This window comes from Pyxicephalus adspersus, chromosome 2 (genome assembly GCF_032062135.1).
Source record: "Pyxicephalus adspersus chromosome 2, UCB_Pads_2.0, whole genome shotgun sequence".
In the NCBI taxonomy this organism is placed as follows: Eukaryota; Metazoa; Chordata; class Amphibia; order Anura; family Pyxicephalidae; genus Pyxicephalus; species Pyxicephalus adspersus.
The window spans coordinates 21,380,471-21,399,660 of NC_092859.1; the positions used below are offsets into that span (position 1 = coordinate 21,380,471).

The window sequence follows — 19,190 nt, forward strand, 5'->3', positions numbered from 1 at the left end:
TCAGAATACAGTGATCGGGGTGCAGAATACAGTGATCAGGGTTCAGAATACAGTGATCGGGGTGCAGAATACAGTGATCAGGGTGCAGAATACAGTGATCAGGGTGCAGAATACAGTAATAAGGGTGCAAAGTGTACATTCACTAGTCACTTTACCAATCTTGATTTTACTGCACTTTATATTTGTGTCCTGCATCCTCTACATGTATTTCACCCCTAATTATTTTTCAGTTTTGGCCTGTAAGATTTAATTGATGTTACTATTCCCCAGCAAACATGCCCACTTCGCTCTATATTTACCAACTCCGCCAATTCTTATTACTATTCCTCAGTACGTACCCTCTCCCCCCAAACTCTTATAGCACCTCCGCCACACCTAGCACACAAACTTTTATAACCCCTCCTCCATACCTAACCCTAACTCCAATAACCACTACATCATACCTACCCCCTCCCAAAAAAAAATCCTAAAACCCCTCCTTCATACCTAATCCTTGCAAAATCCTATAACTCTCTCTCCATACCTAATCCCAAAAATTCTATAACCCTACCAATTTACATAAGCAACCTTTGTAACCCCTCCTTAATACCTAAACCGCAACTCCTAAACCCCTCCCCATACCTAACCCCAACTCCTATACCCCTCTTCCATACCTAAACCCCAACTCCTATACCCTTTTTCCATACCTAACCCCAACTCCTATATTCCTCTTCTATACCTAACCACAACTCCTCCTACATGCCTAACTCCATCTCCTATGCCCTTTCCCCCATACCTAAACCCCAATTCCTATACCCCTCTTCAATGCCTAGCCCCAACTCCTATACTCCTCTTCTATACCAAACCACAACTCCTAAACCCCTCCTCCATTTCTAAACCCCAACTCCTATACCCCTACTTCATACCCTAACCACAACTTTTATACCTTTCTTCCATACCTAACTACAACCTATAAACCCCTCCTCCATACCTAACCCCAACTCCTTTACCCTTCTTCCATACCTAACCCCAACTCCTATACCCCTCTTCCATACCTAACCCCAACTCCTATACTCCTCTTCTATACCAACCCACAACTCCTAAACCCCTCCTCCATTTCTAAACCCCAACTCCTATACCCCTCCTTCACACCTGACCACAACTTTTACACCTTTCTTCCATACCTAATTACAACTTATAAACCCCTCGTCTATACCTAACTCCAACTCCTTTACCCTTCTTCCATACCTAACCCCAACTCCTATACCCCTCTTCCATACCTAACCCTAACTCTTATATCCCTCTTCCATTCCTAACCACAACTCCTATACCTATCTTCTATTCCTAACCCCAACTCCTTCACCTGTTTTCCATTCCTAACCCCAACTCCTATACCCCTCTTCCATACCTAACCACAACTTCTAAACCCCTCCTACATGCCTAACTCCATCTCCTTTATCATTTCCTCCAAACTTAAACCCCAACTCCTATACCCCTCTTCCATACCTAACCCCACCTCCTATACCTATCTAAAGGCCTGCTGAAAAAGGCTGCAGTCAGATTGTAGAACTTGATTCAGGTACGTTGACAACTTTTTCTGGTGGTGAGCAGATTTTTTTTACCTTTCTATTTCTTGTTTTTACAATAGTAAATATTTCCTCAACTTTTTTCCATCTGAAATTGTATATTTCCCTTTCATTGTAGTTTTCCAGATCTGCACAGAAATGTCACTGATATCTGCAGATTGTTAGATTGTTTTGGATCAAATCTTTATTTTTGAATATTTTAATCAGTATCAGAAATATATTTCAGCGTTTTATTTCTGGGCGGCAGAGGATTGTATGGAGACGTTGCCGTAGAATAATCCACTTGTAGGTTTACCCTGTGATTTAACGATCGGCAGCAATTACCAGCGCTCTTCTAAACTGCGCTACAAAGTCTCCGCCGCCCGGGGCCATGAATACATTTTCTGGAAGCATAATGACAGTAAATATGTCGGCGCTTTGTTTGGACAGTCACTGTCAATAGAAAACGTGCGGGGAACGGCGCAGCTCACAACTGTCACGCTCCGGTTTGGTAATTGCCGTCTCAGGAGTTTTAATTATTTAACAAAAATTACTGTGATATGTCACAATATCATCCTTAATCCGGAGAGGCAATTGGTCACTCTTTATTAAATGAATGACACGTTTTCTCCCGCAACAGACGGTCAGAAAATCTGCAGCCTCAAAGTAAAATCCCCAAACAGCGCTCAGCACACTGATGACAAATCCGACTCAGATTTTCCTGTCTCAGAAAAATCTTTATTGAGCCAATTGATTTGAGAAGAGACGGGAAGGTAGGTAGTATAGCAGAGATATCTCTGAAGGCCTTGTGGTATAATCCATCCAGGTAAGAGGGCCCACCTATGCTGAGGGTTTAGAACCTTCATATCCAAAGGACAACGCTTTATTCTCAGTATTCTAAAGAACATTCTAAAAAGAACATTTCAATCAAATGGATTTAGAATAAAGAATAGAAAGGACGTTTTAGCATTACAAATATAGCTATCTTTACAGGTCTACAGCCTAACTGCTCTTACAGTAAAGAATACACAGCCTGGCTGTCTTTACAGTTAGAGTGAAACTAAAGCTCCATTTTAAAAAATTGCCATAAGGCCAGGTTTTATTGCAGAAAGGGCTTCTTCAATGAACATTCTTACCTGCCCGATTGCTCCCTTCAACTGCCCAATTTGCTGAGCTGCACACATTCATAGGACTAAATAACTCCTGCACGCCTGGGTGGGTGTTACGTCATCCCAGCTCGACCAATCAAGATGACCAAAAATTGGAATGAGGAAGAGAAGAAGGAAGAAGATGTCAGCGCCAAAGGCAGAATTGGGACAGTTGAGTATAAACTGGGATTAGTTCTGCTTTAAAGCATCATACAGACCACTGTCACTGGAAAAGATCATTAGTAATAAATTCCAGTGACAGTAGGAAAAAAATGAAAAAGAAAAGGTCATTGGATGTTGGACGTTCAATGATGTAGCAGGAAAGATATCTGAGCAACATTATTGGACAGATCAGTGACAACACCTGGGAAAACAGTAGATTTGAAAAATGTTTCTACTGTCTGCTCTTAGCTAAATAATGCAGATCCTGTTTGCCTTTACAGTAAAGAATCCACAACTAACTGCCTAAATGGTGAAGTATTTACATCCCTACTGCTTGTATTGTAAATATTCTGCAGCCTATTTGCATATGAAACAAATATTATACAAGTATATTTTAAAACAAATATTCTTTTACAGTAAAAATACAGTAAAATAAGCTTCAGTCTAACTGCCTTTACAGCAAAGAATCCACATATACATGTCTTTACAGTAAAAGGAAGCTATTTATGGACACTAAATGACTGTTGCTGGAAATGATTGTTAGTGATCATTAGAAGAGAACAAATAAGCATGAATGAGTTCCTGCTATGGAGAGAGTAGGAGGAGAAATAGAGGGAAGCACTCTGTTGTGTTCTCCCCCACTGATAAAAGAAGTGATCTTTAGATGTTGGTCACTCAGTGATTCAGATTAAGTAATCTCAGGGGGCAGCTGTACTAATTCTACATTTTTGGCTGACACAATTACAGCATAGAATAAGAATCTAATGCCAACATTTAAGAATCTAGATCTTATTTGCCTTTACAGTAAGGAATCCACAGCTAACTGCTTATACAGTACATTATCTACATCCTTACTGTAGTAAATAATCTACAGTCTGATCCATTTGAAGAAAACAATTCACATTCTTTCAGCCAGTACAGTAAAATTATCCTCATTCTCAGTACGTTTATATTTCTTTTATTCGTTATTTCGTTTATATAAGAATCAACATCCCTACAATAGGGATTTCTAAGTCTGACTACCCTTTCAGTAAAGAATACACAATGTGAATGCCTTCACAGTAAAATCCATTCCTGGGCATTCTAACAGTAATATAATTTACCATCTCACTACATCTATATTAAAGAATCCACAGTCTGACTCTTTTACAGAAAAGAATCCACATTTAAGCTGTCCTCACAGTAAAAGCATAGTCTCATTGCTCTTACTGTAAAGAATTTGTGTGCTGACTGTGCTTTCAAGAAGAATGATCTATTGTCTGACTGATTTTATTAATAAGGAATTCAGTCTGATCCCCCTTGGATCCAATAGGACACAATATTAGAACAAGGATCGGGGGGGGGGGGGGTTATGGGTAAACAGTTGGGTTAAAAATGAGGTGGGAACAAATTATTTTTGCACTCAGGGTTCCCCCTACCTGGGGATATAGAACAGGGGGCTTCCAGTGTGGGGACAGCTGAGTTCCATTGGACAAGGTCAGGGAGCTAACAGGGGTCAAGATCATCAACGTGAGAAAAGGAAGACCAAGGACACCTGAAGGACGGTGCCAGGCTGAGAGGTGGTCCAGGTCTTAGGAAAGGTCATGGCAGGTGGCAGGCCAAGGTCAGGGTCAGTGGGAGAAAGGTAGCTGCCACTATTACTTCTGAGGCTAAAATTTCCTCTGGCCCTTTAAAGGAACCCTGATCGGGCTGTATCCATGTATACACACCTGACATATGAGGCCAGGTGATGCAACCCTGCATGCCACCACCATATTTCCTGGAACACAGAGGGGAACGTGCACCAATGCCCCCAGTTCAAAAGGAATGATCAGCACAGGACCCCAAACCACAGTGTGTTGGGGACCACCACGGGATCCCACAGGTAAGGTAACCTGGTCTTTTTTTACAGTAAAGACTGCAGTCTAAATTCACAAATTAAAGTAGAATTAAATCCTCTTTTGGTACCCATGGTTTTGCCATAATATGGACAGTGTTAGCACATTGTGGTTGACTTACCTGACCAAGTGCCCTACTCTAGTTCTGTAATGGCTTGGATATCTCCTGGCAATCTGTTGCTGATGTTAAAATCTGAGTCTAGTCTTTTTTTGGGTTTGGGGTCCTCGAACATTTTTATTATCCAGGTCAGGATCACAGACTATCCCCCCTCTTCAACATTTCATATAGTGTGCATGGGTAGGTAAATCACTATACAGTTGTAACATGATTCTGTGCCAGGATGAAATAACCTTTATGTATGAGCAAGAGGAATGTCATCCTGAACTGGAAAGAATCAGGTCGTCTGCCAACTTCATTGGCCAATTTAGGATGACATAGTATATCCTGCCCATGTGCACAGAGGTTATTTCATCCTGGAACGGAATTGTGCTAGGACTATATACTGATTTACATACTCAATGCACACTATAAGAAGGAAATTCTTACAGGCCAATAGAGACATCTATTACAAAAGAGACTTCACAGTTTATACTGTTATAAAAAAAACTTTTAGTAGACTTTAGTTCAACTTTAAATTTATCACAACACAGGTAATGCCTTCTATTTTTAAATCTCTTGTTTCTGGATGGAAAGAACATCCAGATAGGTGCAAGGTATAGAGAAGGGGTCGGCAAAGTTTTATGGCCATTAGACCGTTTTTAGGGTGGGCAGGAGCACACTAGGCCGGACCCGGCTTAATGGCTCCGCCCACCACCAGTAAATGCCCCCTAAAGTGAAATCCCTCCCCTCCGTATGCATTGCGGAGGAGAAGGATTTACCTTCAGGGAGCATACCCTTTTTACCGCACCGGCGGAAGTTTTAACACCGGCTGCGTTAAATAGGGGAGCAACTGCAAGGGGGCTGCACCAGAGCTCCAGTGGCTCGGGTAGTTCCTAACGCCCCCTGGCCGGCCGGCATTAGGCTGGATCGGCCAGGGGGCGTTAGGCCAGAACGAACTACCTGCTAGGCCATAACTGGCCTAAAGGCCAGAGTTTGTCGACCCCTGGTATAGAGTTTTGTGTTCCGCTGTAGAAGGATCTCCTGTGGCTTGATGACTTCCCCTGTCACTTCCACTCCCATCAGTGACCTAAATTCTTCCAAGCAGAATTTGGTACCACCATCAGATATCTCACAATGTTTGGCTCATCACAGATCACTCTATGTGTGTCGACAGCTTGTTTTATATTATTAGTCAACTGGTACTTTACATTGATGTATAGGGACTGATTTAATAAAGCTCTCCAAGACTGGAGAAGATAGGCTGTCATGGGAGAACCTGGGTGATCCAGAAAATCTGGGGTGGATTTCGTAAAATCATTTGCTATGATTTAGTAAATGTTTTCAGACATGGACTAGATCCATTTCAGGTTTGCTGGATCACCTAAAGTCTCCCATGATAGTCTATCTTCTCCAGTCTTTGGAAGCTTTGATAGATCTGGCTCAGTATGTCCTATGATGATCTTTCATTAGATTTTTGCACTGGTGGAGACCTGCGTTGGTGGTGCTCTTTTTGTGTGCCGCACATCAAATGAATATGTAATGAGATATTACCAATTTCTTTTCTATAATGACCTCCACAGGTTATAAAACATGTGCCAACAAGTTGGTACAATGTATGTCACTGCACAAGGGCCCCTGGACCTTATGCAGCCAACATGGGCCTCGACAAGGACACCAAGTCAGTTTAGCAAAGTGGACTTCAAGCCAGTTCTGCACAAGGACCCACTGTTGGCTATGTCCACCACTGTCCCATCGATATTGATAACATAAGGTGCCATTCTTGTTTGGACCTTATATTACTTCTGGACTCCATCTTGTTACTTTATCAGATCTGATCGGTTGATTGATGATGCTCACAAATCGCCACTTCAGTTTGAAGCGTCCGGAAGGCAGAGCGCATTGTCATTAGGAATGTGGAATGAGATACAATGTTACATGACATTATAGGAGATAATTATCAGTATTAACGTCTCCCTCATACAGAACAAAGCGCGCCATTCCGCTCGGATAAAACACTTTTCCAGTAATTGTCTCCGCCAGCAGCAAACGCCGTGCTGAAAAATGAATACAGCGGCCAATCTTGTGGAAAATAACGGCTTCTTTGAAGAAAAGGACAGATTTAATGAAGTTACATTTTCTAATTTCACATAAATAGTTCGGTCTGAAGATGATCACAGCTCAGTGCCTGCGATCACAGCAAAGGATTTCCTATGAGGAATTGTTGTGTTTTATGGCAGTATCGGGAAGAATAGAAATAATATTTAGAATATTGGTGACTTCCTGTGCAGGGCAAAGTGAATTCAATCTATACAAGGGGCATATAGATATATGAGAATTGCATAATAAACAGTATATATATATATATATATATATATATATATATATATATAAAAGGCGATACATCATACAGATAAATGGGGGGGGGGTGCAATATATATTCAGCATAAATCAATAGTAAAGGAAGACACCTAATAGGGATGAATGAGGGGGGTACCTAATATAAACAGACACAAAGAAATAGATATATTGAGGAATTCATTTTATAAAAATATGGGGGATGCATAATATAGACACATGGGGATACAATATAATGATATATGGGGGGGGGGGATTATAAAGATTTATTGGGGGGGATACTTTATGCAGTTTTATTGGGAGCAAACATCATGTGCTGTAAATAAAAATGATGAATGCAACATATAAATATATGGTGAAACACATCTTGTATCATACACATATAAATGCATACAGGGATACATAGACAAATATATAGAGGAATACATCATATAGGAATATGGGGTTACCCAACATATTTATGGGGCATACATCACATAGATCCAGTATATGGGGGATACATCATCTTTTTTTTACAGTTTATACAAAGGATACAACATATTGGTATGTAGGTGGTATACATCATATGACTATAATATTGGGGTAAGTGGACTTAGGAAGTAGTACCTCTACAATGATATTTTCCTATCCTGGATCCTGGGTCATGTTAAAAGAAAGAACAACACTTCAGAACAATTTTTTCTAAAGGTTTAGCTGTTCAGAAAACATCAGAACCATATCTCTAGAGATATCTTGGGGATACTATGGTTTGCTTGGAGAAGAATTGAAGAATAAGGAAGACCAAGTCATAGATGTGTCTACTCGCTGATGATGTCCCATAGGACAGAGATGGTGAAGTACCAGTACTTGCAAAGTGATAGGAATCAAAAGGACATAACAGTACTAAGAGAAAAAAGTACCCTGCATGTGGTTGAGGATTTCCATGAATGTGATCAATGAAGACACCAAGAGGGGTTTTCTGCACAGAGAGATTGTCAAAATGGAGCATCATTCTGTTCTACAGTGTATTGATGGAGTTGCCATTCTCTTTTAAAAAGTTGATATTAGCATAAGATGAGAATTTAGATTATTGCAGGAAGGATTTTTTTGTTGAGTTAGGTCTTACACTTGTTTTTTTTTACCAATTTTTGGGTGGGTATTCCAGAAATGACCCCAGTTTTTTGCTATCACATCCAGTTTTTATGATACAGAGTACTATACATTTTTGTCAAAAAAACATACAAATTTTACATATAATAATTTACTGAAAAGAATTTACTGTTACTCTATGAAATTTTTTTACAGTAAAACCATAGGTATACCAAATGGCACCTTATCACGTGTTCCCTTTGTCTGCATCCGTAAACCCTCCACAAACTGTTTGGACACATTATGAGGGGCCCAAAACTTATCTTAATCACCAAGTTTAACTTTGAAATATGCCAAATAGGCTTGCTCTACAAATGTGATGATGTTCGCCCTTTGACTGGGAATGGTGAAACTGCCACAGATATAACAAAATGAATCAGGGTTGTTTAGGCACTTGAAAAATAAATGTTGCTTATTCACTACGTAGAGCAGCGCACAACCTCTGACCATACTGTCTTACGTGTAAATGAATAGCCGCTACAGTAATCACAATAATATAAGTGATAGAGAAAGAAACCTGACGTGATAGAAGAAAACTAACTGCACTTTCAGAATCAGCATACCTATTTTAGTGTAAATAAGCTGAAAAATTGAAGTCAACAAAAAATGTGTTTAAAATTGTTCCCCAGTGTAATTATAGAATTATTAATGCTTATGCCCAGAAAGCTCGGAAGTACAAGAATTAATTGTTTATCCAAATTAATCTGTATTGCTTTACATGCTTGTAACTAGTGCAAATATAAAAACTGTGAGCCCATTGTCAAGGAAAACAGCGGGCAGCATTCCCATCTGCTGGTGGTTTGCTAGGCGGCTGCCCTCTGTGTACACTGAATGAGCGAGCCAAAGCTAGCCCAAACAACAGATTTATTTGATTCTATTACAACTAAACTGAATGTTTTGGCCAATTCTGTAGCGTGACACTAGCATGGGATTAAAAGCCTCACCAATGATGACTGTCTGTTGTAGGTGGGAGAAGTGTGAAGTTGTAGAATCAGATAAGCTTTGTACAGAGCCCATCATGGTCACCAATATATTACTATTAATAAGAAGGCTGTATCTGCGCATTGTCTAAACATTGATATTCCTGACAGTTTACAAAGAATATATTAAATCCAAGGAAAATATGAATACTATACAAGGTTCAATATATTTCAGGAACAACTTTCTTGTATAATGGGTGTGCTTTTTTATCAGGAGCAGGAATCTCAGATGCTGACGCGTTTCACCTTTTTGGCTTCTTGGTTAATATGCAAAACACTGCTGGAAGGATCCAGGATTCCTCTACAAAAACTCAAACTTGGCCAAGAGTAAAATAACTTTCCTTGCGCTATAACCTGGTCAGTGGAATTATCTAACTCTTCCTGCAACCTTTAAACCTAGAACCAAGTGAAGGAGAATTTCTCCTCATCCTGTTTGGAAGGACACTACAGCTTATAAGATTCACTGGAAACTCCTTTCTACCTCTACAAATACATTCCTATGAAAGCTTTGTGGAAATTACTGGAATATTGTCAGTTGCATATCTTCTTATCCTCTGAAGAAGCCACAAGGGTGAAACGTGTCAGCATCTAAGGATCCCGCTCCTGATGACAAAACACATCCACTATACACAAGTGTTGTTTCTTGAAATATTGTGAACCTTGTATAGTATTCATATTTTTAATTAAAATCTTCATCAAAAACACCCACTTTTCTTAATTTCTCTGTTAAATTGGCATTCAAAATACTTGTTTCTTTAAAATGACCAAAGAAACTGCTCTGATTATAGGGGGAACTTCCATGTTTGGATATAATTCATCTATTCATCTGAAGAAATATTACCATTTTTTGTGTGAAAATATTATACATGTGGTTTTCGTTGGCATTTATTGTAAATCTTATTTATATATTGTAAGTATTGTGCTGCAAAGTTTAAATAGAAAGATTTTGGAGCCTTTTATAATAGGCACAGCAGGCGTGAATACCTGGGAATTCAGTACAAAGATGGTGGGGGGCCTCTCATAATGAGCACAGTGAGTATATAGACCTGGGAAGTAAGTACAGAGATGGTGGAGACCCTCATAATGAGCATAGCAGGTGTATTGACCTTGGGACTCAGGGATGGACTCAGTGCAGGGATGGTGGTGCCCCACATAATGGGCACAGCGGTGTACAATTGGAGCTCAGTGCAGTTGTAGTGGGAACTGCTCATAACTGGCACAGCAGGTGTACAGAGCCAAGAACTCAAAGAGGTAGTGGTAAACCCTCATAATGAGGGGCAGAATGATAAAACTGGAAAAAGGAGAATAACAGCAAAAATTAAGTGTCCATGCACAGAGGACAATCTGCATCCAATATGAAGAATTTGCACAGCCAGGTGGCTAGAATTACCTCCATTCCTTTCCAGCAGTTTGAAGTCTTTTCTGCCATCCATGTTTGAGGAAATTTTTGGACGTCAGCCCTGCCTGCACTCCTCATTGTAATGTTCATCTCGGCGCCTCGTCAGAAACTCATTAGATGACTGTCATCTCTGTGAATGATTCCTCTTTGAGAATAAAAAAAGGGGAAATGAGCTCCATGGATCATTCGTCTCCCCTTACTTCCTAATAAAATCAATTTCAATGGAGAAAATGAGGATTAAAATGAAACATTCATGCAAAGTTTAACCTATAGTCGGAACACTCAATCTCTGATCCCGACGAGTCAATCTGCTGGATGAAGGGGCAGCTTTTAAAAAGATGGTGGGGAAGACACAGGGAATTCAGAGGCCCATCATTGTATGCATGTATTACATATGATCATCAGGGAGTTGCTGTAGGAACTGGTTATGTTCAGTGACAACTTCCTAAAACATTTTGAACCCATACTCCTCTTGTGGGACACATGTTCTCCAAGAGCTAACAGAAGCACATTTGAAGGGAAACCAATGTTCCTTTGCTCTCACAGTTGCTGGAGTATCAAAGTAGACCTGTCATCAAACCTATTTTATATGTACAGAGCAGCATAAGTATTGTGTATTATGTATTATTTCTAATACATATCACAATATACCATCAGCTTTTTACAGGATTTTTGGACTGAGATCCCAGCTCAAAGATGGCACAGTCCTGTAATCCTGCTCACAATTGTCTGGCACAGATCAGCCCCTCACCTTGTGACTTGCCACTGAATTGTATTAAATAAGGGAGCTGTTCTAACAAATGCTACTTTTGCACTATTTTGTCAGGATTTTATTTATGCAGACTTGTGATGTTCATACCAGGTCCACTTTAAGGCACGGTAACATCTTTATGACATAATTACTGCTGTACGGGTGATTAACAGATCTTTCTGTATTTTAACATTTTTTCTATAAGGGGACATGACAGTTAGCAATAACAAACTCGCCTAGGCACAGGAAATGTGTCACTTAAGCAAATTCAGCCTTTGGGATTTTTTGAACATGATTAATAAGGTAACTGTTTTATAACACAAAATTACTGCTTAGGAGATTTCCTCATGGAATTGAGATCAGTGCAGATAATATTTTGGCCAAACTTGCCTGTAGCTATACAATGACTGGACGGAAGGACCCGATGAAGAAAACCACATTATGCCAAGCCATGGAAGGTCACTGTCGCTGGAAAATAGCTTTTGTAATCATTTCCAGTGACAGATAAATGAATGAGCACTGTACACACAGAACCATTCTTTATTTATGGAAAAGGGAGAGGGGAGGACAAGTAAGCTGCATCCTGTGTATTATCCTCCATGGAAGTGAACAACGGTCATTACCAATCAGTCATTCATAAATTTGCCAGGATGGAATGATAAACTATGTTGAGCGACGGGTCTATAATGGCAGATTTTCGCCCAGGGCCCTATGACCATTTTTCTCGGGCAACAATGATTTGACATATGTACGCAGCCTAAGAAGTAGTGCACACAAGCAAACTTCCTGCAAATATTGCTTTTCAACAAGTGCGATCCATATTTCAAGTGATAATCAATCGGACATACATCCTAAAACGCTGCACATATACAAGATTCTGCTGATCATTTTCCTGGGATAGAAAGTGAATGAAATTTTAAAAAGATGTACTTATTAATTTGTTCTCAAAATGCAACTTGTGTACTTCTGTTTGATATTCACCAATATGTCTAATCTAGCCCTAATCGATCAGGACCAAAAGATTTGGTCTCTTGCGATTGACTGACTAATAAAATCTCCCTGGAATGAGATACTGTTCTAGGATCAGAAACCAGTCCAGTGTCCTCTTCACAAGCAGCAGTATGTTTAATGGTGCTGTTTATAAATTATGTACAGTGCTGTACAGACAGGGACAGATTTCCCACAAGGCCACATAGGCCATGGCCTAGGGCGGCATGACCACTAAGGGGCAGCATTACAACACATCTGGGTGTAACTGGAAACTTCTGCTCCTGGCTGAAAAACTCTACAGTAACAAGATGCATATAGGTAAAGTGGTTATACTAAGGTCACATACAGTGCGGAGATCCGTCCATGGTGACATTTGTATTAAAGGTAACACTCTCCATTCCAGTCACCTTCTCTTTACTGTCCTCTCTCCCCTCTCCCTTCATACCTCCCTCTTGCCCTCCTGTTCCTTCCTTTCTCTCTCCCCTCTTCTATCTCTTTCCTCTTTCCCTTTTTTCCCCTCTTTTCTCTCTCCATCTTTGCCCCTTCTCTTTGTGTTTCTTCCCCTTCTCCCTTCTCCCTTCTTCATATATTCTCTCCTCTCCCTTCTTTCTATTGCTCTTATTCTCTACCCTCTTCTTCTTTTTCCCCCTCTCTATCCCTCTCTTTTCCCTTACCCCTCTCTCTTTCACTCCCCCTCTCTCTTTCTTTCTCTCCTTATCTTCCCCACTGGCCTCTCCCTCCTTCCTTTGTTTTTCTCTTTCTCCCTTCTCCCTCCTCTATCTGTTTATCACTTATCCTCCCGCTCCCTGGCTCTCTGTTTCCTCTGTTTCCTTCCCTCTCTCTCTCCTTCCCACTCACTCTGCCCTCTCCCTTCCCTACTATGTCTCTTTCTCTCTCGCCCTCAGTCTCTCACTCCTTTACCCCTCTCTCCCCTCTCCCTCTCTGCTCTCTCTCTCTCTCTCTCTCCTTACCTCTTCCCCTGTCTCTAAATTCTCCCTCTTTCTCCCCATTTTTCTCCCTCCCTCTCTCCCATTCCTTACGTTTTTACACTCTCTTTTGTTTCTGTGGAAGGGGCCTAGGGGAGCAAAAAGTATAAATCCGGCCTTGTACAGGGCTTCCACAGAGAAAAGAAGAAAACATTTGAAACACAACCTACCCATGTCCGAACCACTACAAAATATGTTATCCAACTGGACAATCCCAGTGCTAGCCAGTAGCCACCTAATGCACAGATTTTAAAGGAAAAGTCAATACGAATCAGGCACCAGCAGACTCAGGGGCGACCTGGGCGATACATAAACCCCAGACAGGAGGACAGGTTCTCTAGGAGACCTTATGTAGATTCCTTGTAGACTCACTTAAAATCCACGTTTTGCAGTCAGAAATTTGATTGGAAGTAAAAATGTTCCCGTTTGTACTAACCCTATCGATCAACTAGATGTGACCATTCTGCAGATTAGAGCAGAACTAAGGCTAAATGATACTACTAATTAGCTGATTATTGCTTTCACATTCCATGTTTAAAATTGTTTACAATGTGATAATGATTTTAATCTAACCAATATTTCTTTTCACAGAAAGCCTTCAGTATCCATGGTACTTGTGTGGATAATGGCGGAATCACACCAAATAGTCTTCCTGAAGATTCAGTTGCAGCATCTGTTGTTTGCTCTGCTTGTTTGGTCATAATTACAGGGAAGGCAGCGCACAGTGCGCGGCGAGAAGACTGACTGAGTTCGGTCAGACTTAGTCATGCGTACGCTTCGTATAGCCATCTATCAGACGGGGCCGGATAATAGAGAGGATCGTATGCCAAGCCTGGCAGAGCTGGAGCCAACGCTGTGCACAAACTATAGACCACAAACAGAGGGGAACACATGTCTGCAGATCCTGGCAGCGCCAACCTCCTTCCCGAGCAGCTGTGCCCAGCAGGACTGGAAAAGCGAGGCAGAGAATAGGAGAGGAGCACCGTGCCGGCCCAGTACAGCGACAGATTGGAGGCGCCCATCTCTGCCAGGCCTTCCTTCACTCTAATAATTACATTCTGCCTGCTGAGACATTTATCAAAGATCCTCTTATACAGCAAAATATGGAACTGGCGACTTCATCTCCATCCCTCGCCGGCCACACCATTTAGTGTGGCGATAACCTTATGTGCAACCCTTCCACCATCACCAACCTGGAACCTGAATCTCCAGAGAAAACAAAACTCATCCCAAGACATCTGGTACCAATATTCCTGCATCATTGGGTATATGTGCCTAAAATGTCTTTATCTCAGGAATCAATGCCCGGTATTACCTCATCATGGAGCAAATGTGCACTGTAGTCCAGGCACATGTTCCCCGAGTTTCACCATCCCAGTTATTTGTGTGCAAAATTTCATCATCTCTTGTTTATTTGCCCAAAATCCCCTCAAACTGTTGTAGTTATGCCATATACTCCTTCATAACGGGTACCTGTGCCAAAAATAACATCACCTCCTGTTTATTTGCCCAATATCCCCTCATCCTGTGGTAGTTACGCCCAATACCCCTTCACTATGGGTACCTGTGCCTAAAATTCCATCATATCAGGTATCTGTTCCAACTCTTTTATAAACCTTAAGTAACTATGGCCAACATTTCCCTCATCCCATGTCGCCCAGTGTTTTTTAGGTATTTATGCCCAATAATCGATCATTCTTTAATATATTCTAGCATTGGGAATCTGTGCTTTTCCCTTGCCTTGGAAAAGGGGTGTCAAACTCTGGCCCCGGGGCCAAATCAGCTCCCAACGTTCTTTTTTTTTGGCCCCCAAAGGAATCCTAAATATGACCTGCAGCGGGCCCGCCGCTGCATTGAAATAGCACCGCTACTACAATTCCCAGCATCCCTTACGTCTATTGACCAGTGGGCTCTCTGCGGCGCTATTTCAATAAAGAGAAAGTTCCAGCGTTCGGCCACTCATAAGATTTAGCTCCGCAATGGCCGAGTCTGGCATTTCCTGCATTTCCAATAGTTGGATTTTCATAGAAGAATATTGTTATTTTTATTGTTAGCCTGTGCAAAAAGGTTACCATTCAAATTTAACTCAGAAGGCTACAAATAGAGAAGGAGGCATACAATTTTTTCTTAAATAAAATTTTTAAAAAAATCTTATGCCTCTTTCTCTATTATAGGGTTGTTCCAGATTGAATGTGAAGCAAAACCCCTTTGTTTACATATGAAAAGGTTTTTTATCAAATGAGAAGGAAAAACTTCCCCAATTTTTTCAATAAATTTCAAGATTGGCCTGCAACTTTGTCTAAGTGTTAAATTTTTTCCCTCTGTGTATTTGAGTTTGACACCCCTGCCTTTGATGGATACTGTCTCACCCTTTTGGGATTACAGATTCTTTAGGATACAAGTGACCAGTCTAATCTGCTAAAGATTGGTCCAGTGGGGATCATTTAGAAGATCTTTTGTATATAAGGGATATGGATGAAAAATAGGTGGTGGTAGTGTAATACCAGGGGATGGGTCTCTTTTCGCGACACTTTGTGAAGTTAGTCTGATGTAATTAACATTTAAATAGAAAGATCACCAACTTTTAATGTACCTTGTAAATTCCGAGAAAGGGACCTTCCGGTAAGTCTTTAAATTGTCTGAAATGCGGACGGAGCGTCGAGCGGAGTCATATTTCACCACTAACCACCGCTGACTTATTACAGAATATAATGGGATGGAAGAGCAGAGTCAGCAATTTAGGGTTAATGTCTCCGTAACTTCATTGGAATTTCTCCGGTTGTCCGATGGGCTGATTAAATCAGCATCACTTTGTCAGGAAGAGTTTTATTTTTTCTTTGTCATTTCTTCTGGATCGTTCTATTTTAGCTTGGAGGGAAAAGTGAAGACGATCTTTTGCCAAAAATCTCACTTTTTTGGGAAGTTAAAAGAGAGTGTTTCTTGCTGGATACCAAGGAGCCACAATAGGAGTGCCACGAGGGGTTCAGGGGGGGCACAGGTAGCAAACCAGGGGAAGTGCTAAGGTCTAGGCTAATGTTACCTAAACTTTTTACCATAGGGGAACCCCTTGATATAACTTTCAGGCCTTAAGATGATTCTCCACTTGCAACCATGGCATGCAATCATTATAGCAGCAAGTGGATACCAAGAGATCCTAAAGGTATGTACACACATCAGCTAAACGTCACCAAATGGTCATGCTTGGCACAGCAGTCCACCTATTTTGTTCATCAATTGGAAACAGTGAAATACTAATCAGGAAGGACGTCTGCAGGGGTTTGAACCTCTACTAAGTAGCAGTAGCAGTAGGACTTGCAGTTATTGTCCTGATGTTCTTCTAGTTCTTAAACCTGAAGGGGTCATATGAAAAAAAAGGAACATTCCATGTCCATAGGATAGAATATACTAATGTGCTTGTGAGGTCCACACAGGGTATGTGAATATATTCTTTCTATACAGTATAATTTATAATCTATATTTGTGTTTCTTAGTTGTTCCTCCAAAGTTTGCTAGGGGTTCCTGGAGCAATGACCAATTTGTGCCTCTCAGGTCAGTTTAACTGATCTTTTTGGCTATTCATAAAGTTGATATTCTTCCCAATGGCCAGAAATGTAGGTGGCATTGCATTCATTGTTTTCATTGCATGACTTTAACGTGTTAGGACACAACAAAGATGAAATACCAAAAACTCACACAGGGCTCCTACAGTCCCTTAGTTAGTAATTAGATGGATCTTGTCATTGAGAAGCACCACAAAAAAGTTCTTCTGGTGTGAAGACCCCCATTAAACAAGAAGTTCAGGTATAACTGTTCCAGAGATGACTGTAGGTCTAGGATCTCAAAGCCAAGTGCATAGCCTTCTGAAAGACTCCTGTTAGCCAAGGACCCTTCCAAATCATTGCTTCCCTGACTTGACAAAAACCATTATTTATCCTGACATATTAAATTATTATTGCATATTAGTTAATATTATTGCCTGTCACTGCACATTGTTCAATTGTTCTTTTGCTCTCTGTTGGTAACTATGCCACTGCTGGCAAAGAAGATTTTTTAAAAAGAAACTCCACCACAGCAACATTGCTCCATTTACTTCTCATTTTAATCACAATATACCAGAGTCAGCAGGCATGCAATCAGAGATTGTTTGTGCTTTCTGTTCTTTCTGGTAGGGGTATCTGGATCACATGGTGGGTAACAGTTAAAACAGTTAACAGTTTAAAAAAAAAGGTTTTCCTGGATTCCTATTAGTAAATTATTTTTTTTTCTACTATATCTTTCATTTATTTATTCCATTGGACATAAAGACCCCCAGGGGCGGCACAATAATGCAGCTTTGCTCACAAAGATCTAAAAAAATTGGATTATCCACCGATTTATCAATATACTACATTGATTGTTCTTGTGGAGGAAAGCAGGATATTTATCCAGAGCATTTGCTGGAAACGTTTTATATGTGAAGTGAGCGGCGGCCCTTGTTTATTGGCCCCTCTGTCAGCGTTGCGCGTCTTTCTGTCAGACGCCTCGTTATGCGCTCATTAAAAGGTTTTCCCGGCACTGCTCCGGGATCGGCGACATTCTTAGTAGCCTATTCATCACTTTGCCATTTTGATTATGACAACAAAGTGACACAATATTGAAATCGATTCCTCATACAAAGGCTAAGCGCCCACCCCGCACAGCGTTCACTCCAATTAAAATGAGCCGCCAAGCCGTAACCCTCATAACGGAATGAAGGAGGCAATCGCAGACACCCCGGACTCATTAGTGCTGTCCCTGTCAGTTTATTCCTTCATGAAGAGCGCTGAGCGCTGCGCCTGCCTCCGCTTTTCTGGACATTTCACCTCTGTGACATTCGCCAACCTCTCTACTTATTTATCTCTTTAAGAGCGGTGGCCGCCGTGATATCGGTGTCTTAATTAACAAGATGGATGGGCTTGCGCCAAATTGACGTCTTTCATTGATTAAGGAGCAGCTGGACAAGTCATTGATTGCTACAGCGGCTCTACATAAATGTAATTGTTTCTACACACAGAAGGATAATTATCCGGCTGTATGTTTGTCCTTTCCAACCTTCCTGTGAAGGACGGAGGTGAAAGTGTAAAGAGAACCGGTCACGTCATGTCATTTTCTCACTAGCCACAAAATTTGCCATCTGTCAGCAGATGTAGATGCTTCTGGAAACTTTGGTTTACAAAATTCTTAACAAAGTGGCTCAGTTGAAACTTTTTTTAAAGATAATAGGAAAGCCATCACTATCATTACTTGGTCAATCTGCTATGGTTCATTTCTATGAGTCTTGTCTACCGGCTGGCATCCTGTTGGTGGCCTGCAGCATGTACGGTCTGGGGGTAGCACTGGGTGGTGAGAAATTAATCACACAATGAAGATCTGTGGTTTAGATAAGTATTTGATATTTTCACAATGCCTAGAATGGGCCTGTGGAAAAATGGCAAAAGAAATACAATGGGACTTATTTAATAAAGCTCTCAAAGACCGGAGAGTCATGGGAGAACCTAAGTGATCCAGCAAATCTAGAATGAATTTTTTAAAAATCACTCGCTATTAAGTTGTTAGACCTGGACCAGATCTTTTCCAGGTTTGCTGGATTACCCAGGTTCTCCCATGATCTTCTCCGGTCTTGGAGAGTTTTAATAAACCAGGCCCATTGCATCTCTAATTTCTCAAGAACTAAAAAGAGCCACCAGCTTCACCTGGCCAGGCAATATGGACTTTCTGTGTTGCATCTGAACAAAGTAAACCTGTTAGTAAC

The 19,190-nt window shown here is 40.8% G+C and overlaps 1 long non-coding RNA gene across 1 annotated transcript in view; it reads left to right on the forward strand.

Annotated features, from left to right (window-relative positions):
- LOC140323109 (uncharacterized) overlaps positions 1–15,527 on the forward strand; it is an 86,658-nt gene extending 71,131 nt beyond the window's left edge. Inside the window, exon 3 of the long non-coding RNA XR_011919304.1 lies at positions 14,012–15,527. This is a non-coding gene — a long non-coding RNA (uncharacterized lncRNA). The remainder of the gene's footprint in view (positions 1–14,011) is intronic.
- The last annotated feature ends 3,663 nt before the right edge of the window (positions 15,528–19,190 follow it).